We start from the raw sequence: 23,666 nt of genomic DNA, 5'->3' as shown, positions 1-23,666 counted from the left end.
GCGGGGATTACTGGAGTGATAAGTATAGAATAATTTACAGCAGCGGGGACGAGAGTCAACGAGGGGTTGCCATAGTATTAAATGAAGAGGTAGGAAGAAGCGTAGTCAACATAGAGCAGGTAACGGATAGAATACTACTAGTAGAGTTAAAAGCAGAACCGACGAACTTGGTTATTATTCAGGTATACATGCCACCGAGCAACCATAAGGAAGAAGAAGTCGATAGGATATATGATCAGTTAGAGGACATATTGGCTTATGTTCCTGCAGCGAAACATTTGATAGTGATGGAGGATTGGAATGCGACGGTAGGCGAAGGAAGAGATGGTGACGAAGTCGGGGACTACGGTTTCGGCATGAGGAATGACCGCGGGGAGAAAGCAGTTGAGTTCTGCAGGAGACGGGGGCTAGTCATCACCAAAACTTGGTTTAGACCCACAAAAGACGCAGGTTTATATGGAAAATACCAGGTGACTCAGGAAGATATCAGCTTGATTATATCCTGGTTAGACAAGGGTTTCGGAACAGTGTGATAAATTCGCACCGCTTCCCGAGAGCGGATGCGGACTCTGACCACAATTAAGTGGTTATGAGATGTAGCGTCCGCTTCTAAAGGATAAGGCAGGGGCGGCGAGTCAGAAAATGGAATGTAGAAGCATTAAATGGTTTGAAAAGGAAGGAATACAAACAGGCTGTAGAGGAAATCATGGAGGATGGTAAAGGTCTTATAACTATCGAAGAAAAATGGGAAATGATCAAAAAAGGGTTGTCTAAAGCCGCAAAAGACACTATTGGAACCGTTAACGCTAAAAGGACCAGGAAACCATGGATCATGGATGAGATGATTAAAAAGATGGACGAGCGGCGAAAATGGAAGAATGTAAATACAGAATTAGGCAAAACGAAGTACGAAGAATTAAACGATAAATTGAGGCGGGCAACAAATAAAGCAAAAGAAGCATGGTGGAAAACGCAGTGCGAGGATATGGAAATTCTGCAGAGGAAGGGTGAAATCGGTGCGCCGTACAACAAAGTTAAATCTTTTTCGGGAAGTAAGAAAGGGAGATCAACGATAGCAGTTAGAGATAAGGCGGGTAAGGTAATAGTTGACGCAGGGAAGATCCAAGAGAGATGGAAGGAATATATAGAAGAACTGTATAGTAAAGAGCTGAGACCAACAAAGTAAGACATAGAAAAGGAGCATGACTTTAGGAAGATGGCTTAGGTCCAGGCTTACTAGAGAATGAGATAGAAAGGGCATTAAGGGAGATGAAACTAAATAAGGCCGCGGGGGTGGATAACATTCCCGCGGAACTTATAAAATGCTTAGGAAAATGTGGGAGGAAGAGGCTATATGGGCTGATCCGTAGTATTTATGAGGAAGGAATGTGGCCGGAAGAATTTGTGAGATCAGTTTTAGTTCCTATTCCGAAAAAGGTAAAGGCTACATCATGTGAGGACTACAGGACAATAAGTTTGATATCCCGCGCAGCTAAAGTTGTTCTCAGGATCATAATCAAAAGGATATAGAGTAGGGCAAATGATTACTTTGTGGGATGGCAGATTGGGTATAGGAAGGGGAGAGGTACGCGTGATGCCATTGCAGTAATGAAATTATTAATCGAGAGGAATATAGAACATAACCAGGATGTATTTGCATGTTTCGTAGATTTCGAAAAAGCGTTTGATAGAGTGAATTGGGAAAACTAATGAGTATATTGCAGAAAATAGGAATATATGGGACTGAAAGGATGGCAATCCGCAACCTATAAATGTCTCGGACTGCTCAGGTACGAGTGGGGATCGGGGAGTCCGGTTGGGCAGTGTTAGGAAGAGGTGTAAGGCAGGGTTGCCCATTATCACCGTTGCTGTTCAACCTGGATGCAGAGGAAATGATTAAAGAAGCATGGGAAGCACTCGAGGTCGGAATGAAAGTGGGCGGGGAATTCGTAAAATCAGTTTGGTTTGCTGATGACCAAGCTTTAGTTTGTCAGTCAGCCAAGGGGTTGCAAGCATTGCTGAGTGAATTGAAAATTCAGTGCGACAAGTTTGGGATGAGAATCAATATTAATAAAACAAAGGTTATGCGATTTTCTAGAAAGAAAAAGGCTAAGCTTAACATTAAAATAGGAGGGCAAAAACTAGAGCAGGTAGAACAGTTTACGTATCTCGGTAGTATTTTTGACCAACAAGGTCAAAGTGGTAAGAGCGTAAGGGGAAGAATTGCGCTAGGCAAAGAGGCTTTTACAAGGAGGAGGGAGTTGATGACGGGGACGTTGAGTAAGGATGTTAAGAAAAGGCTCATAAAAACTTTAATATGGAGCGTAGCTATGTACGGCGCGGAAACATGTTCATTGAAGCAGGAGGATAGAGGTAGACTGGAGGCTTTTGAAATGTGGTTGAGGAGAAGAATGGAGAAGGTGAAATGGACGGAGAAGAAAACAAACGAGGAAGTACTTGGTATGGTGGGCGAAGATAGGGGTTTGTTGGGAGCAATCCTATGGAGGCAGGAAAAGTGGCTGAAGGGGGTATAGACCGGCAGCGGGATGTTGAAGGCTGTAATAGAGGGGAGAATGTTAGGCAAACGAGGAAAGGGAAGGAACAGGATAGGGATGTTGGACGGGATGAAGGGAGGAAGAAAGTACTGAGAGCTGAAGAGGGACCTGATGTAAAGTAGGATGTTGTGTTTCGCTAGGGGTCACAAATTATTTAAATAGTAATTATGTCCATCCACAAACCTACCTTACCGGTAGAGTACCTAATAATAATAAAAAATATATATACATATATATATATATATATATATATATATATATATATATATATATATATATATACAGACATTCATATACATGTTTTCATTCACATGGAAATGGACAAGGAAAAAGGATAGGAACACACATAAAGGACGAGCACAGGATATGTAGGAAAGACGGAATCGCGCATTTCACAAGCGCTAAAATATTTCCTTGACCGGGACTAGAAAATTTCTATCTTTCGACTTGCCCGTCCGATGCTATAATCCCTTGAGCTATCGAGGAAACGTAATTTACACGGTTATCTGGGAGTCTTTATGCAACCATTTTTCCTGATTCTTTGGCCAAGAGATGTCGTTAGGGAGCTTTTTCACCCACCAAAGGATAAATGGACTACACAGAAGAGGAAAGGTTATTAGGAATGTAATGATAAAACATCGTGAAGTATAGGATTTATCCTTTCTCCCAGAGAAGTACTTTATCCTTAGACAACATTATGTATGAACTTTGTAATAATTAAATAAATTATTTTACACAAGAGTATTTATGGGTAATTAACAATTAATTTAATAATTGCTGAAAAATTAAAGCACAGCGTTTAATCACCCCTGCCAAACACCCTACATTTATTTATTTTTATTTATTTATTGACTTAATTGGGCGAGGTTGAGACCTTATATATAGTCCCTTATTCCACCTAACCCTTACATTATTACATTGCATTACATTGGAGACTATCACATACAACCGAGCCCTAGATGGAGGAAAATCCACGTAGGCGGGTTTTGAACCCGCGACCTTTGGTTGGGTAGGTGATGACGTTACCCCGCCGCCACCGGGCCGGCACACACATAATGCTGCCCCCCCCCCCCATCCGCCACAAGGACGTGTGGTGGGGCTGTTAGGTCACCAGCAATGTTTTCACAATCCAAACCCTAGTGGTGGCTTGCAGGGTTTCATGTAGATGCAACATAATCCCGGGCATATATACCGAGGTGATATTTACTGTGCTCGTCCCTGATGCTTGCATATGGATATAAATTAAATTCAATGAAGCTGAGTCGACATACCCGTGCGTAGTAAAGAACACAATGTTTTTATAAGCTTGGGCGTAGTCTTCAAGAGATCCTACATGTAGGAGGTTTTCTCAACTTTGCAATTCTTTCTACTAGTTGAAGAAAAATAAAATTTACATCACATAATCTAGAGACAAATGTTACGTGAAGAGGTTTTTGTCAGCGTACTACGATTTTTAGCGGTTAAACCTCGCCGAGTTTCTAGTGATATTAGGTGATATTATTTCATGGTAATCCTCCCCCAAGCCCTCCAAACGGGGTCCATATCAACAGGCTATCAACAATCTGATGAATAAGCACGAATAGCGCTTCTTACATTCAGAAGAAAACGGGTGGAGGGGAAATGTAATGGAAAAGTTAAAGAGAGGTGTTATTATGCTCTAGTTAGACCTCATTTGGAATATGCCGCAAGTATTTGGGATCCTTGGGAGGAAATTTGGCAAAAAGAATTAGATAAAGTCCAGAGAAAATCCGCTAGATTCGTTAAAAATTGTTATGATAAGAACACAAGTGTGACAGGTCTCTTAGGGGATTTAGGCTGGGAACCACTTGAAGTGCGGAGAGAACAAGCGAGGCTTAGACTTTTAGAAAGGTTCAGAATAAACGAGTTTAACTGTGACACTGAAGGAATTCTAATGGCCCCACACTACTTAGGTAGATCAGACCACAAAGATAAACTAAGGGAGATGGATTCCAGGACAGATAGATACAAATACTCATTCTTTCCCCGAACAATCAGAAATCATAATAGTAAGGAACCGAAGTCACTTTAGAAATATTAAAAACATTGAATTTACAAGTCGGAGCAAAGTTAAACACTGCAAAGCTGTAGGTATACATTCAGGTGCATGTGTATGTTAGTTGGTAGTTTGAGTGTTTGCATGTGTGTGGGTTTTCGCATGAATGTATACCATAGTTTGAATGTGGATTGTATAAATTTGTCGCTTTTGCTTGCGGGTTTATTCTTAATCACGGGTGGTGAACTAACACCCCCCGCACCCCGCCACACGCCCTTGCGGCGGCTTGCGGGGCATTAAGTAGATGTAGATGAAGAATAGACAGTCAATTTCTAGGATCGTCAGGAGTAAACGTGGCTTTTAATAAGTCATAATTCATCCAAACAAATTTCGAAACATCTCTGCAATTTCATACCCATGTATGCTACCTTATCAAAATCCCCGAATTTATACAGATGTTGGCCGAAGATAAGGTATGAAACACCCTGAGGCGCTCAGAAAATAAACTTTGCAGCACTTGAATCATTTAGCTTCGCAAGGCAGCATTCCCACGATCTCCGGGGACCGACCATCAAAACGGTCGTAAAATCACCGCAAGGCCGTCCCGAGGACCGCAAATCAACCGTGGCGTAAAATTAGGAGTTGTACCCTTAACGATGCAGCACTGATTTACCAAGGGACCCTCCACCGAAAACCGGGGAAATATGGTCGAACTTTCTCAATGCGCCAAATTTTGCGCGTTTGATGAATTATGGCTTTCTTATTCAATGGAATGGGAACTAGAAGAAAAATACTTCCTCCAAATAAATAAAATATTTGCGCATATATTATTTCATTTCATACGAGATTTCAAACGGCTACGACGTCACTGCATCAAAGATGAATTTCATCTACATTACTTTTTACAATTACTACGCCCTTCCAGCACGGCAAGGTTATAGTCCGGGGAGGGCTATATATATATATATATATATATATATATATATATATATATATATATATATATATATATATATATATATACATGAAGATATAAAAAACCAAAAACCGTTTCAGTTAAACGTGTGTAGTCACTTAGAATTATTTGCATGGGCGTTAAAAAAAATATCCCCGCCACGTTTACAACGCCATAACTATCGTGGCGGAATGTAGGTCATCCTGACAAATTTCCCATAGCGTGGAACTTTGGTTTCTAGAGAATTATCCGTTTTCCTTTAACGAATGGAATCTTCCCTTTGTCTCATGCATTATTGGGCATTCCCCACTGTTCTGCGACGAGGATTTTGCAGCGACTGATCCGGGAGCGTGAGTGATGTCGGTTGTCGGTCGTCACGCAGCACTTGCCGTGGCTTTCCGGCTGGCTTTGGCTTCACCGTCGGGGGGAGGGAAGGCGTCTGGGGGTGGGAAGGCGTCTGGGGGAGGGAAGGCGTAGGGTTGCGGAAATCGATCGCCAGAGAGAGGGGGATGGAGACGAAGATGCCGGAGGAAACATGTGCTCCCCGAAGAGGGTGGCTAAACACCAAGGATATTGATGTCGTGCATTGAATCGAACAATTTAATTGGCAATTGAATGTGAGGGCGCACCGGTAACGCCGCGCGTTCTCTCGCAGTTGCATTCCACACAAAAGGAACCCAGGACCCTGCGTAAGTCAGCACTCAAATCCATCCCCACTTCCCAGCATTTCTCTACATATGAACGTGCAACCGCTATGCATAGATAGATATTGGTCTTTATTTTGGGGCGAGATTGAAACTATGGAGTCTCTCACACCTCCTAACTTCTAGCAGACATGGGGCTTATGGAATTCAGAAGGACCTGCTCGCGTTATTCCCTACGGAGGCTAATTTATTCAACTATAATACGCAGGAAAAGAATACACTATTTCGTGGACAATGAGGAAAATATACTGTCAAGCACAGCGAGATAGTCGAAGGTCGTCGTTTCATACTTAATTTCAAACCGATAGATGCCTGCGGCGAGGGAAAAAATATAACCTCCCAAAAAGAGATGAGTAGGTTAAAAAGATCAATGAATAAACAATGATCACATTATCTGATAAAGAATACATTACGTTGTTAGCTCGTAAGACACTGCAGAGTAAAATAAAAAGTGTAAAGTTAGTTGTTTATGTAAGAATCAGTTACTGTTTCTATCAAGCTATAATTAATAGTGTTCAAACGGTAGCATCAGTTTGAGGTGTTAGAAATTGTTACCTAATCATCCATACTCAATCATGATTGCTTATTATCACTCTAAGTAAAACAAATTATATAAATCTTTCACGATGCCTTCACAATTTACAGAAGGGACAGACCAAATAGGTTGGTAGGGGAAGTATTCATTGCAGTAAAGTCACATCTTAGTAGCCAACGATATGAATGCGACGTAGATGACATAGAAAGCGTTTGGTGCAACATTACGGACTACAACGGCAGAAGCCTATTCGTGTGTTCATTTTATAGACCCCCAGATTCTAACACAGATGTCCTACACAAGCTCGACGAACAATTATCCACTCTCAGCAGCAGACAAAGCAACAGTATTATTATAATCGTTGGTGACACAAATCTACCGTCAATTGACTGGGACAACTACTGCGTAGGAAAATCTGCCAAAAACAGAGATTCATGCCAAGAACTCCTTCATATATTCACAAAACACTCCTTAGAACAAATTGTTAAATCACCAACACGGGGCCAAAGCATACTAGACATCTTTGCGACTTCTATGCCCGAAATCATTACTAACATTGAAATAATAGACGGAATCAGTGACCATAAGGCTATTCTTATAGAGTTAAAAACTAAGTTCGTCAAAATAAACAAAGATAAGCGTAAAATATACGTATACAACAAGACAAATTTTAACGTACTACGAGAATATTTAAAAATAAAATTACCAGAATACAAGACAAAAACACTGACAACCAATACAGAGAACACTTGGAATTATTTCTTAAATATTTTACGCGAAGGAATGAAGACGTACATCCCGTCCAAACTCAAATGCGACAGTAGGGAACCTAGATGGTACAACGGGGAGGCCAGATCGGCATTAAGAAGGCAAAGAAAGCTACAGTCAACTTTCAAAAAGAGTTTAAAAAGTGACGATATAGTTTATATGAATACATCCAAACAGCAACTAAAAGAATGTCGTAGTAAGACGAAAAGTATTATGCGCACAGCACTACACTCTTTTAAATCTAAAATGCTAAGCGAATATCTTGAGGAAAATCCAAAGTCATTCTGGTCCTCCGTTAGGGAAATACGGGGTAAACGTCCAACTGTTCATTCTTTGAAGTCGGAAAATAGAGAAATTATTACAGATAGCGTGAAAAAGGCAAATATTTCAAACCATTTTTTTCCAGAGCGTCTTCAATAAAAACACAAACGCACCAAACGATCCTCCACACCCACCCGGGGAACACATGAGCGATATAACACCGACCAAGAAGGGAGTAAAACATCTACTCCGTAGCATCAAAGCTAACAAAGCACCTGGTCTGGAAGAAATACCTGCTAGAACATTGAAGATATTAGTTGAAGACATTTCCCCGTTTTTAGAAACTGTCTTTCTGAAATCGTTGGAAGGACCTCGCGACTGGATGTTAGCTCGTATAAAATCCTCCATCTATAAAGGCAGCGATAGGGATAAACCAACCAATTTCCGACCCATTTCTTCAGCATTAGTATCTTGCAAAATATTAGAACACGTTATTGCCAGTAGCGTTATGAGATTTCTTGATAGTAAGAAGACACTAAGCCACAACCAACACGGATTTAGGAAGAACACATCTTGCGAAACACAACTTGATCTCTTCATTCACGATATACTTAGATCGGAAGAAAACAACACAAAAGTCGATGCAGTATTCCTGGATTTCAAAAAAGCCTTCGATGAATTCCCACACAGTAAATATTTACACAAAATTAAATGCTATGGTATCAATGAGAAAATAATAAATTGAATCAGAGACTTCTCGTCAAATCGCAAACAAGTAGTAGTCGTCGATTGGTTGTGCTCAACGGATAGAGATGTAACTTCGGGCGTCCCCCAGGGAAGTGTAATAGGGCCTCTTCTGTTCTTGATATACATTAATGACGTAAGTTCTCACGTTGGTAGCTATCTCAGATTATTTGCTGCCGACACGGTGGTATACGGTGAAATAAGATGCCACCTAGATCACGAGCTACTCTCTAGTCTTAGACACAATCTCGGAATGGTCCAAGAAATTGAGACTAATGATTAACCTAAACAAATGCGTAGTTTTGAAATGTCGGAACAAAGAAAATGGCGAAAAGGACATAAACTCTGAAATAGAGGATTCAGAGCTAATTGCAGCCAATCAAGTTAAGTATTTAGGGGTAGTTCTAACACCTCCCCTTTCATGGGGAGCACATATCAGGACAATATGCGGTTCCGCTTTAAAGAAACTCGGCTTCATTAAACGGGTGCTGGGGAAATGTAATGAAAAAGTTAAAGAGAGGTGTTATTTTGCTCTAGCTAGACCTCATTTGGAATATGCCGCAAGTATTTGGGATCCGTGGGAGAAAATTTGGCAAAAAAGAATTAAATAAAGTCCGGAGAAAATCCGCTAGATTCGTTAAAAATTGTTATGATAAGAACACAAGTGTGACGGGTCTCTTAGGGGATTTAGGCTGGGAACCACTTGAAGTGCGGAGAGAACAAGCGAGGCTTAGACTTTTAGAAAGGTTCAGAACAAACGAGTTTAACTGTGACACTGAAGGAATTCTAATGGCCCCACACTACTTAGGTAGATCAGACCACAAAGATAAAATAAGGGAGATAGATTCCAGAACAGATAGATACAAATACTCATTCTTTCTCCGAACAATCAGAAATCATAATAGTAAGAAACCGAAGTCACTTTAGAAATATTAAAAACGTTGAATTTACAAATCGGAACAAAATTAAGCACTATAGAGATGTTAGGTATACTTTCAGGTGCATGTGTATGTTAGTTGGTAGTTTGAGTGTTTGCATGTGTGTGGGTTTTCGCATGAATGTATACCATAGTTTGAATGTGGATTGTATAAATTTGTCGCCTTTGCTTGTGGGTTTATTCTTAATCACGGGTGGTGAGCTAACACCCCCCGCCACACGCCCTTGCAGCGGTTGGAGGTGTAATAAGTAGGTGTCGATGCTGTTCTTTGTGAACCGTATTTCATTCCCTCACGGATATGTAGGCGTGGTTTTTGATTTCCAATTAATTCAAATTTCCTCTCCGAATGCCAGGAGGTCTCAGCCACTCCCCTCTACGAACGGATGAACAGGCACTCCCCTATTAAACTCTTGATTGCGTAACAACGACTTGCAAATTAAAAGCGAGTCGTTCCTTTTTGATCCCTGAATATCTCTACGTTATCCTTAGAGACGGGCAACTAGGTGTGCTTTTGGAGATACACCATGTGCACGATAATCTGTAAATCACTGCTACCGTTCGAGGGAGGGATGAATTCCAGAATATGCGTCAATCATCGAGTGTTAAAAGTATATATAAGTGATATGGAATGCTGCAAAATAAAGGTGGATTAATAATTCAAACGATGTAAATAATTTTGAAAAACAACATTACAGGGTGGATATTTACAGAATCTCCTCTTGAAGAAGTATTCGGCGCAAGAGAGAAGAGCTCTCAGCGAAGGGTTTATGCAAAACGTCGGAATCTTGGGTGGATGCGCCGAATCAAACGCTCAAAGGCGCTTTGAGGAAACCTCTTCAGTCCCTCCTCTCCCCCGTCCCCATCTCTCCCCCTCCCCTTCTCTCCCCCCTCCCCGTCTCTCCCCCCCTCCCCTTCTCTCCCCCTCCCTTAAATGACATGTTTCGAGCAATCGGTATTCCGCGAATACACCCTTCCTTTGCCTTGCCCTCTCCTCACCCCACTCACTTTTCATTAACGAGCCAATCGAACGCCGGCTCACATTTCAGAGACCTTCACTTGATGACGCATATCTCTCGTTGTTTCTTGGCGTGGAAGATTTCCTCCACTTATTGAATAATTAGTACTGGCTGGCATTGATTAGAGTCAATTCATACGGTCAATATTATTTTTAAAGTAATTTTACAGCAAACGTAAAGCCGATCTTTATAAATAAGGGTTTATGAGATGGGTGCCCGAGAAAGGCGTCGAGATTATTTTGCTATGAACCTCTCCGTTATGTCAGATGCTATGGTAATGATCCCCAAAGCCCTTGCAGAATAGATTGTGACTAAATCATCTTTCAATGTCAAAGGAAGGTGACAATGAGCCCCCTTCCACACTTCACCGAAGCAAACCAAAGGGTTTTGCATTAATTGGGATGTGGTGCGCTTTCGATTTCAACACGTTGTTAATATCATAATTGCATATGGGATATGCTTTAATTGACGTAGGAAATTCAGTTTATATTTTAATATTTCGTCTGCTGAGGATCTCCAAATACTGCATTGTCCGTGAAGCTATCAGTGATTCCAATTATTTCCATCGATTTAATTCTATTTTTCTCAACAAGTCCTAGCCTCCGATTGTTATTTAATAATGTCCCTGATGAATACCTGATCCAGAAGCATACCATATGATGCACGCCATGTCACGATCCCTACATCCACGTCATCATCAAGCAGCCATTAATGGCTGTGGCTGGGAATGCATAACGAAAATGTGCATAGCACCCTTCACTACGGTATGCAATGCATGGAATTCTAGGCCTGCGGTTCGTGCTACTAGTTTGGTGAACGATAACATCCTAGTTAGGCAAAATAGTGATTCCACACCAGATATGCCACATGCAAACTCAATGCTATAAAAAGCTCGTCGCTTATTGATAAATTAAAAATTCAAATGATGGTCTAAACTATTAAAAACTTTTATATGCGTTACGTCTTATATGTCTCGAATCATAAAGTTTTAAAACTACGCATGCGAGACGGTCTGCGAGTAAGGGTTACAATTAAGCAGCGAATAGATCAGAGCCCTAGCCCTGAATGTGAATCATGCCTATCTTTAACGATGGCTTAATTAGTCCCTTGTGGATGAAACCCAACACCCCCATTCTATGCACACGCACCTATTATCAGGGAGAGGATCTCCACCCTCCGCGTGCAATCCATCCCTTTGCCCTCGCTTCGCGCGCCTCAATCGGGTGGCCTTCCATGATCATCCATTCGAGCCCATACGCGTCCATGGGAAACAATTCGCGTGATGGGAAAGAGGAAGGCAATGAGCCCCACGACCTCCCCTGGGGAATTGGCACTGTAATCCATGCGGGCTCATCTCCATCGCACCATCCGAATCACGACGCAAATCCTTAAATGACGCGCAAATTGAATATCTGTCATTTCCCGTCCTGTCGGAAATTATCTCTGACCCTAGAGTGAACGTGGGGATGAATTGAACATCTAAGGCAGGTCACTTATCTGGGGATGTTAAAGACGTCTTCAAGGACCAGACTTAGCATGGTGGCTCAGATCAGATTTGGAAATTCAGGGAAGTAGATGGTAGAACGGTTGGGTTAAAAATATCGTTTTTTTCCTTGTAGCATTAGATATCAAAATAGACATCTACATCTACACCATACCCCGCAAGCCGTCTCATGGACGTGAGGCAGTGGGTGGTAGGTCACCAGCCATTCCAAATACATTCACTCTATTTCCTCATGTACCTAGTGCCCCGTGATCCACCAAAAACCGCGTGGAAAGGGGGCAACCGAACACCAATCATGCAACATACCTACATATATTACGAGTATTACATGGTTAGCCTACACAAAGAAGGTAAGAAAATATTTTACAAGATGGCAGGCAGACATGCAATCCGGAAATTTATTACCGGTTAGTATTCTTTGCATTCCGGACGGACGATTTACGAATACAATGGACTTTATATACGTACATTCGCCTCCACCCCACCTCGGACAAGGGCGTAGGGCGGGGGGCGTTAGGACGCCAGTCTTGGAGGGTGTTTTGTGGGAGTTTAATCTTGAATACCCCGATTTTCTACAGCGTGTACCTATTATTTAATTAGATGCAGACTATTTGGGTACCAATTCGATTGGAACGGTGAAGCTTGAATATGTAAGGGATGTTCTGAACATCCTCGTTGGGTAAGATTTTCTTTATATCCTTTCATTGGTGGCATACATCCTGTAACCAGAAAACGTAGGGTATACCTGAAGTGCCAGACATTTGATATTACTGCATTTATTGTAATAATACTGGGGCAAATCGGACTGTTTTTTTCCGGAAATTGGAACCCTAGGTCTAATTGAAGCGCCCATTATCATATCAACGAGCGTTTGAATCATCTTTAAAGATTGCGTATGGAATAAATGGGATTGAGTATCACTTAGTGCAGTGCTAATCAAGCGCAGTAATGGCAGGGACTGATGCCTTTCATGGAGAGGCAGACGTCAGTTCTTTCGCAAGCCAGTTTAGTGTAGCAATAGACGCCGTGCGTCGTCTTGTGGGCAGTGAAAAAATCTCGGCGTTAAAAAAAGGCGAAATCACAGTCGAAATCAAGAAATTGGAGGACTTGTTAATGACACTAATAAATAGTCATAATAGGGCTCTAGGAAAACTAGAGGCCAAGTCCGAAAACGATGATGTAAATGTAAAAATAATAAGACATATAGTTAGAGAAGAGTTGAAGCTCTCCTATTCCAAACCTGCAGTGGTCCCATCTTTTGCTGAAATCGCTTCCATTCAAAGGAATGAGTACATGAGCGAGATGTCTCCAATAGGGAGCAAGAAGGCAAACTAAACGTACACTGTAGTAATAACCCCAGGGGAAGGAGCGGAGGAAGAGACAAGTGACGACACGAAGATGAAGGTACTAAAAATATAAAACCCCAAAAAACATGGTTTAAAATCAAAGGAATCACCATGACGAAGAACATAGCTATAAAAATTGAGTCCGAAAACGAAAATATCGAAGAGAAACTGAAGAATTGCAAAGTATTTGCCGATAATAACCCACTGATAAGGAAACCAGTTAAGGTTCTCCCTAGAATGGCATTATTTGCGGTTAAATCCTCTGGTGTTACACCAGAGGATCTTGAGGAAGCTTTGAGGAACCAAAATGACCTATCTGCAGGTAGCCGCGTGAAAGCATTGTTTAAAGTTGGGAAAAGAGATGAACAAACAGCAAACTGGGTAATCGAGGTAGGCCCCATTAGCAGAAAGAAGTTAGAGAAAGGGCTTTCATAGAGTTTAGCTCACATAGAGTAAAGGACTTTATTGTAGCAACGAGGTGCTTCAAGTGCCAAAAGTTCGGGCACACTGCCAAAAAGTGCTATGCAGACCAGGATGTTTGTGACCATTGCTCCGAAAACGATGATTCCAGGAAATGCGAATCTGTAGAAAAACCACCCTGCTCTATGAATTGCAAGAAAGCAGACATAAAAGATTGTAGCCACAAAGCCAGTGACAAGAAATGCCCTTGTCTAAAGAAGGCACTAGAACGCATCATAGAGCTGATCGATTATAGGGACTAACAACCACATCATAAAAATAGGGCAAATCAACCTTCAACGGGCAAAGGTTAATACTAATGAATTAAGAAAAATAGCAATGGATCTTGGGCTAGATATTATATTGACGCAGGAACCATAAGTGTACAGCAACAGTCATGAAAGAAAATGGAAAACCCGGGATTCAGAGTGCAAACGTGCATTACACCAGCAAATGCCATGTAAAAATTTTTTTATAAGCATAATGGTCTTCAACAAAAATTATGATTTCTTGAGTTTTGAGCATTGCACAACAAATCACTTCGCAGCTGCAGAATTCGGGCTGATAGGAAACCATTGATATTGATTTCCGGATATACAGGCCACCATCCTGTATGCCACCATCGGAGGACATCCAAGAATACATCACAGAATTGAAGAGCCTGATACACAAATTCAAAAATAAAAGGATACTAGTCGCAATTGACTCTAACGCAAAGAACGAAATATGGTTTAGTAAGGAAACCAATGACCGAGGCAGGGCATTGGAGGACTTAATAGCTTCCGAAGATATGTATATAATAAACGAACCAGGGCAACCGTACACGTTTAGTTCGACAATAGGCTGCTCAAATATAGACCTAACCATCAGTAACTCGGCATTAATACGAGACGTGTACAGATGGGAGGTTCATGCCGATCACGGATTAGTCACATACCAGATTGGTACGAATACAGAAAATGAACGCTGTCATCAAAGAAGATTTAATATCGGTGCAGCAAACTGGAGATAATTTATGGAGATATTATCAAAGAACACCTGGCACAAATGTGAATTGTTGCCATGGGATCCAAGCAATAACAACATCGATACTCGAGTTAGATCACTTGCGGAGGTGCTGCAAGGCTCCGTTCTGGCCTCGATCCCTCTGACCGAAAGGGAGAACAAGACGAAACGAAACAGTGGGGAATGAGAAACTTCCTAGGCTTAAGATAAATTGTAGAAACCTACGGAGAACTTACCAGAAAAGCATTAGCCACGAAGAACGTACCATCAACAAAAGAAGATACTTTGAGGCAAAGGAGAACTATGAACAACAAGTGCAAAAAAGCAAGGAAAAAAGCTGGGAGAAATTCTCGAGGTCAAATATTGAGGAAACCCCTAGGGGTTAATATATAAAATCGCGAGGGAAAAATTTAAAATTCTACCAACATACTCAGCTAAGACCAACGCCAGAGGGGAGCTTCTATTCCTGGACGAAACCATTTCCAACATCATCAACACGCTAGTGCCGGATGACACAGCAGAAAATGAAACTGAAGAGCAAAAAGTAATTAGGCGTGAGGCTAACCTCCCTTGTCTGCAAAGTACGGAGATAGATATCACCGATGAGTAAGTTAGAACCGCGATTAAAGAGATGAAAATGAAAAAGGCCCCAGGCTTTGATGGCATAAACGCTGAATTGATCAAAGCATTCGAGCCGGTTATCCTCAACCATTTAACTAGATTGCTACAGGACTGTTGCAGAAACAAGTACTTCCCTGCGGCATGGAAAAAAGGTGTCCTATGCACCATCTTGAAATCTAAGGAAAATACGCCTCTGATGCTAAGGCATACAGACCCATAACACTACTACACGAAATGGGGAAAATGTTCGAAAGAATCATCAAAATGAAAATTTAAGAAGCAGTTGGTGAGGAGGATCTACTCTACATAAGCCAATTTGGATTTCGAAGAGGCGGATCCACCGCAGCCGCGGCAATAAAACTGCTGCAAGAAATCAAAAATGGTAAATATAAGGTGGCCTTATTCATAGATTACGAAACAGCATTCGATTCATTATGGTGGCCCCATTGCATAAACCAGCTCAAAAGTTATAAAATCTCGGGACCAATAGTAGAACTTATTAAAAACTATTTCTTGGATAGAAACCACGAAAATACAATTAAATAATCTGGAAGTTGAAAAGAACATTACAAAAGGGGCACCACAGGGGTCCATACTCGGTCCTTTTCTGTGGAACATCTCCATGAACGATTTACTGAATCAGCCCCTTCCTGGAAACTGCAGATGGACAGCCTACGCTGATGACGTTGTGATCACAATGCCTGCAAATTCCAGGAGAGAAATAGAAAAACTCGCAAAAGAATGTTGCCATATAGTGGAGTCATGGAGTACGAAAGTGAAATTAAAAATGTCTGTGAATAAGACTAAGTACGTCCTATTCGGGAAAAAATTGTCACGAAACCCAACTATAAAAATCTATGGTCAAAACATCAAAAGATCCTCCACATTCAGATACCTGGGCATTGAATTCGACGGCAGAGTAACATTCCACGAGCACGCAAATTACGCAGCAGGCAAGGCCAAGAAAATATTTAACTGCTTGAGAAGGCTGTGCAGAAACCGATTTGGTATCACCACAAATAGCTTAAGGACTATATACAACGGAGTCACCATCCCAATATTGGCATACGGCTGTGAGGTGCGGGGAGAGAGACTCAATTACAGCAGAATCCGGAGAAAACTGGAGGAAGCCGTAAGATCTTGCCTAATTGCAATATCCGGGAGCTACAATACGGTCTGCAATGAAGCTCTACAAATAATAACTGGGATACAGCCGATAACGTTCTCAATAGAGGAAAGAAGAATCAAGGCACGGATGAAGCAGGTGGAAGAGGCTACTCTAGGAGATGTAGCTTTGCCTCCAACTGAGAAATGGAGCACGAACAGGAACTTTATAAGAGCGTATTTCCTGGATATGTGGGAACGGGAATGGGAAACCTTAGAAAAGGGGAAAACAACCATACAATTTTTACCTAGCGCGAAGGAAAGAATGAAGATTAACTTTAAAACTTACAAAGGTTTTACGCAAATTTTAACTGGGCACGGGGAGTTTAGATCATACCTCAGCAAAATTGGGAAAAAAAGAGGGGACGTGTAAATGTATGATGGAGGAAGATACGGCAATACACAGAGTCCTTTATTGCCCAATTTATGCCGAGGAAAGACGCGAACTGGAGGCTATACTTCGATATTTGCATAACGTCCAACAAATTGGGGAATATCTACACGAGGGACCGATTAGGAAAATATTGGAAAGATTTATCAACAAAAGATAAAGCAAGAACGGGGAGAGTAACGGAAAGGAATGGCATGTAACTCATATTTTGTATTTTGTAAAATTAACGAAATTGAATTGGGGGTTTAAACATAAGGCACCCCAAAAAAACTGAAATTCAAACAATAAACTGCCCGATTCTGCTCGAACGGGCCCAATTATTATTATTTAATTAGGTGCTCCCCCTTTTACTGTTGTCACGAATAGTGCGCGGGAAAAACGAATACTTGAATCTATTATTTCGAGAATCTAATAGACAATCCAGATATGACTGCTGGTGCGAAGGAGATAATTAGTGTTGGTAGTGTTTTACATCTTTGCCGACGCATCGTTTGCATTGGTGCTGAGTGTAAGTGAATTACATTTCGGCGCGTTTAGTGATGCTGACTCAAAAACCGCCCTCCATTTATTGGCATGACTTACATCTACACAACGCCCCGCAAGCCGTCTTTTTGATGATATATGAGTGAAATATTTGATAGACAGATGTAATTTTTGGGTATCAAATTATTTCAAAGGTTTCCTTGTTCTCATTGCCAATAGCCTGCAGTAAATAAACGTGAAATTTTTGAAAACATCGCAAAACACATTCGTCGTGCATGTAAATAGATTTAGGGTGATTTCGCAATCTGCATTTTTAAAAGCCTATCTCAACAACTTGTCTTCTTAGGAATGTATTACAAGATAAACATTTCCTGAGGCTTAGACAGGGCTGTGTCCAATTGTCCACCTTTCCAGATGAGCGTCCTTCTGCTTGATGGTATTGCATTCAGATTGTGGCAGGGCCTTGCACCGGAATTCCGCCTCTCGTGTGCGGACTATTCTCGGACAACTTGCACTGTTGTACAACATCCGTTAATTGGGACGCCAGCCCGTGGATCCCTTGGTTCTCGCCCTCGGGGATATAGGCTGGAGCCATCGCCGGGTATCTCTTCGCATTATCCCCTCTCCTTTAAGTCGTCCCTTCCCCTAATTACCCAATTATACTCAGTGGTGCAATTTTTCGAAGCTTGCGCGTGCATCTCACAATGACTACTTATCGCTACACCACCTACTAAGACCCTGGCAGGTAATTTGCGGGTCTCCGGGGGGATTTGAATGTCACACCGTCCAATTTGGCTTTTAGAATGATAATATCTTTTTCCATTCTATTTATTCTAGCTTCTTCCATTGCATCACTACGCCCAACGCATTATTATTTCTCATAAAAATAAAATGAAATATTTCGTGATGGCGAAAGTGACGATTGTTTTCCGAACTAAGGGAAACGGTGATATTTTTCCGCGCTCCGATGACATTCCGCGATTCTGCGCTTCCAATCAACGGGGTTATTAATAAAATGAAGTGAAACAATAGGGACTCGCTTGCATTTTATAGCGGCAATCGGTCGTTTCTTTAAATTTCAGCCCTAACCACCTCACTTTTTGTCATTTTTTTACGCGAAAATTGCTTCAAAATGTTAAAGTGGACGCTAATGGAAGTTCGTTGAACTGTTTCCCTTGTCGTTGATATTATTTACTCTCTAGATATTTGAATTATTCATTGCTAGTTTTTGATCCATTGAATTTTAATTGAGTTTTTTAGGTATGCTCACAATGTTTTAAATTCTGAACTACGTAATTACTTTGACCTTAATCATCCTTTCACACGCAAGCGTTAAGACACACAACGCTATTGTTGGCTGTCTATGGAGATGGGCATCCGAGAATAGGAGGCATTTCGGGTCCTGGGAGAGAAATCAGAGCAGTCTGCATTCTTCGGCGTTTTTAATTTTCCGCTATTTCTTTGATTTGGTTTTATGTTCGGATTTTTTATTCAAATTGGAATTTTTAAGAGCTGAAAAATTAAAAACTACAAAGAAAGTATATTTCTGAATAGTAGAACAATGTTGATCATAGTTTTGGTCTAAAACAATCCCGTTAGAAAATATGAGTAATGGTGGAACGACGAGGGCGAATCTTAGCGTATTATATTTAAACTTTTAAATTATTTGATTTAAACATGGCGCCGTTCTACATCTAAATCCACCGGAAATGTGTATTTCTGTTTACATCCTCTATGCATTTTAAATATAACCATTTTTACAACATTTTTCCCGCATGATATAAATAATCGGGCACGTAAGTAGCTTCTTTCTACATCTGCATATTACCCCAATCCGCCGAAAGGGCGTGTGATGAAAGGAGGTTAGGTCACCACCCGAAAAAAGAATAAAATCACATGCAAAACCATCAAATTCATGCAAATGTACACCCACAGAGGCGTATATATTCATGTGAAAACATTTTAAACTAACAGGTATGCAAATACGTGTACCATCAACTAGCATGCACATACACCTAGGAATTACTATTTCTGCCTATGCGCGCTTGGACGTCTTGGTGAGATCTGAGGTGATTTCTCTTAATTTCCTAGCATCCCATCCTCAGGGAAATCGCACAGAACACGTATTACTGCAAAACGACGCTCTTCATCGGGATGGATGGACGTGAAACTTGGCGTGAGAGGTTTCCGAGTGAGGTAACCCGGGCGATAATCGTTGTGATTGGGGAAAACTCTCTTTTCTGCGGAGAATGGAGAAGAAGACGTGTCATCTTGGTCTCCGTTATTTTTTTATAACTATCAATTGCCGAAGATGTGCATGTTGTATTGGAGACGCCTTTCGGATGTCTCTACCTTGTTAGCAGGTGGAAAAGAGCCTTGGAATGCAACTAGATGAATCGCATATTAAATAGAAAGAAGCGCCTGCCTGCTCGGGCGAAGGGACAAAGCAATCAAAGTTCGATAGTCTTAATGAGAATTTTCATTATAAAATGTGCTTAATCGTTGAAGTTGAATTTTAATGAAATATTTCCATTCGGAATTCGTTTATGTAACATCCTCTTGTGCCGGCATGATCTTTTAAAGGATTGATGGAAAAGTAGAAATGACATTATAATATTTTTTTCCGCCATTTAAGTTTTAGATGAGCAAAAGCTGAACACCGCTACTTTTCTAAGCCTTGCCTAACGTGGTAAAACTTCAAATCATGCACTCCTATATCAATTAAAATTATTAAACTCGATATTTAAATGCATACGACAGCTCGCAGCGTTCCTGGTATAATTTGGTGATATTTTAATCTACTGTTAAATAACGGTAAATTCAATTTTATACTGGAAAACATTTTATTTGCAACTCACGTTTCGTGCATTGCATTTTTTTCATTAAGTTAGTGACGCTGATTTGATACCAATTGAATTGAGAAATTATAATTTAAATTTATATTCCAGCAGTATCCTCATAGTATAAAGACCACTCGATATGCTTGTCATCGCGTATTCATATATGAGGAGAGTAATCAATAGGATCCAAAGTCAATGACGTAACTTACGGAATTAACTCAGTGCAATTTTAATGAACGTGGAGTCATAAATTTTATTATTTTCTGCCTCCACTGCCATATTCATATTGAACATCCTCTCTTTGAATATCAAAGAATATAGCACGGTCAATTATTCATCCAGTCGGCAAATCGGATATCAAATAAGAAATATTTCCAACTCAACGGCTTTGGGAGATAATCAGCGGTATAGGAAAACAAATTATGATTCGAGAAAGGGCTGTTAGTCTTTTCAACTCGCCATTATTAATGTCGCGCTGTTTTGCTAACGCAAATATTTGACTTTCTTCTTTGCTCGAAAAATAAATACCGATTTGCTGCTGCGAAAGCACTTAGTGTTTCCCTTTATCAAGTCGAGTGTTTCCCGCTAATATCATCTTGTTCCTTATCTTACTCTGCCTATATGTACAGGGTGCGTTCCACTAGTAATGCCATTGAATTTTCCACGCCGCTCCTTTTAGTCGAAGCGGGATGAAACCTCTTGAAGTAGGTGAGGAGGACGCTGAGCTTTGCCGCGAAATCGGTCTCAGTGCTCTCCAAGCTGTGGAAGCGGCAGGACGTCAGTTATGGTAGTCTTCTGTGCGCAGACCGTGTCACGAAAAAATGGAATCGACGATCGAGCAACGTTACGCGATTAAGTTTTGTGCTAAACTGAAAAAATCACTTGAGGAGACAAACAAAATGATTCGTGAGGCTTACAGGGACTCCGCTTTGTCGTAATCACAAGTTCCGAGGTGGTTAAAAGCCTTTAAGCAGGGCCGTGAAGAGGTCCACCACTAAGAACGCTCTGGGCGGCCGTCAACCAGCAAAACCGACACCAATGTGGCTCGTGTTCGACAATTGTTGGAGTCTGACCGTCGATTGAGTATCAAGATAGTTGCCAAAGAACTGAACTTATCGTCTATTGTTTTATTTCACGCTGTTACTTGTTATAAAGGTCATCAGGACGAGAAAAGGCATCTCCGCTACCTGGCAACTCCATCACGACAACGTGTCTTGCCAAAACGCGCTATGAGTCCACGAGTTCCTGTCCAAACGTCAGGTGCCCACGCTGCCCCACCCCCCTTCCCCTAGAGCCCTGACGTCACCCCATCAGACTTTTTCTTGTTCACTCGGATTAAGGCAGCCCTGAATGGAACCCGGTTTTTCGTCCATAGAAGATATCCAATCGGCCGCGACGAAGACCTTGCGAGAGGTCCCCGAAGACGCCTTCCAGGGCGCGGGATGGTCATGGCAGAACCGCTGGAAAAATGCGAAGAGGCCCAAGGATATTACTTTGAAAAATTTTAAGTTTTTATGGAAATCTGTTCAATAGATTACTTTAAAAAATAATTAAAATACTTTCGGAAGACTCCCTCCATAGCATGGCGCAGCATATTGATGTGCCCGTTTGATAGAGGACGGCACGCATTTTTGTAAAGTTTAATAATTCACGCGACTAGCTAGCCAATGAGCAAAATGAAATGACTTCGAATGAGTTCTCTCTGCCCGTAAATGTTTACTTGGCCTTGCTTGATATAATATTTCTCCGTATTGTAATCCAGTTCCACTATCTCAACTAAATATGTCGAAAATAGGATGTGATCGATAATTGCACGACGATCATAGCAGTATGATGATGATCTCTCACTCGGGTGCGGATCGTAGACACGGTACTCGTATGTATGCATACACATAGATTAAAACACATCTGCATTAAAACATATTCTGCAACTTGGACGAATCAACTGCCTGTTGCACGTGTATTAGGTAGAGTATTTAGTTGTACAAGAAAGCTGTGGGATTTGGACCGTTTTCATATTTATAAAAGCGACTCGCGCTATACATACATCCCCCCCGCCACACGCCCTTGCGGCGGCTTGCGGGGTATTATGTAGATGTAGATGTACATTCCAATTTTATTACGCCTTACCACTAATTACTACCAAATTCTGGTGCGTCACGTAATTAGAGTCACTGCATTCAGGTACATTTGAGTCATGCTAGAAGTTCTGGGAAAATAAATGAGTCCAACGGAGATGAGAATTTTTCTGCAAACATTTTCGCCGTACCTAATTTTTTGACGTGCTAATCGTTTCGTCGTTCCTTGAAGCGTACTTATTTGTTCAGTATTTTCCTTCAACCAGGTTTTTAATGAATGCTTTGTTCATGACTTTGGCCTTGGAGTCGATGCAGGTTAAAAAAATGTTTTAGTTTGAATTAAACAATAACAATATATTCATATTATTGTTTCGTTTTATAGGTTAAATAATTCATTGGTATAGCTTCATTAAAAGAAATTAAGATATCAATTATTGTATGCATATGTATGCAAGCAAACATTCTTCCTTGTAAATAATGTGGTATTACCAGATGGCGACTCTCTTTGGTATTATTCTCCACAATAAACCATTGAGTAAATAATACTCTCTAGCTTGAATATTTAAACTCGAGCATCCACGATCGAAATTAAGCCCGTAAGACTTGATGAATCAGTCGAATTTGACCGCCACATGTATTTTGTATGACCGATGGAAATGAGCCTTCCCAGCGGAGTGTTTCGCCAAAACTTTCGGTGCGAGATGGAACTCCTTCAAGCCCCAAACGGTTTCTTGATTTCCCCGAGCCTTCTTCCCGCCCAGCCTATTCAAATCGCGGCCCCACCACATGCATCACTGCCCCACCAATGCCCCATCACGCGCGGCACCACAAAAGGTGGCACGCGTATGCACGGCCACCCGACACCATCGCGTCCCCGCAATGCCCACCTGCGATTACACGCCCCGCTGCTGTGCTACCTTTTTCCTTCGCAAAGTTTGCACGATGGAATCCGAAAGAAAAACTCGTGCGCCAACTTTTTTAAAATCATCCCTTCCCTCAGCCCTCGGGGGCTGCCTCCCTTTCCCTTCACTCGCCCACCTACATTTCCTGTCTCTCCTATTCCTCCTCCCCCTCCTCCCACCTCCTCTTTCGCCCCGAAATCCTCCCTTCCCCCAACACGCGGTCTCATCTCCCTCTCTCTTGCCCAACACACCCCCTTCCACCTCCTCCCCTCCGCCCGCCCCCCCATCGGCAGGGGGCGAGGGGAGGCAACGGAGTGGAGGGAAGGGGGGGAGGCCTCCTTGCCGCACCTCCGCTTCGAGTCCGCCCGGCGCACATTCGCCGTC

At 41.6% G+C, this 23,666-nt stretch overlaps 1 protein-coding gene across 2 annotated transcripts in view; it reads left to right on the top strand.

The window, feature by feature from the left end:
- LOC139689927 (uncharacterized) overlaps positions 1–23,666 on the top strand; it is a 313,079-nt gene that overhangs the window by 254,131 nt on the left and 35,282 nt on the right. The window lies entirely within an intron of this gene.

This window comes from Hetaerina americana, unplaced genomic scaffold, assembly GCF_022747635.1.
Source record: "Hetaerina americana unplaced genomic scaffold, ioHetAmer1.1.p SCAF_29, whole genome shotgun sequence".
In the NCBI taxonomy this organism is placed as follows: Eukaryota; Metazoa; Arthropoda; class Insecta; order Odonata; family Calopterygidae; genus Hetaerina; species Hetaerina americana.
The sequence above is the reverse complement of the archived record's forward strand: the minus strand, read 5'-3'. Positions and strand labels throughout refer to the sequence as shown.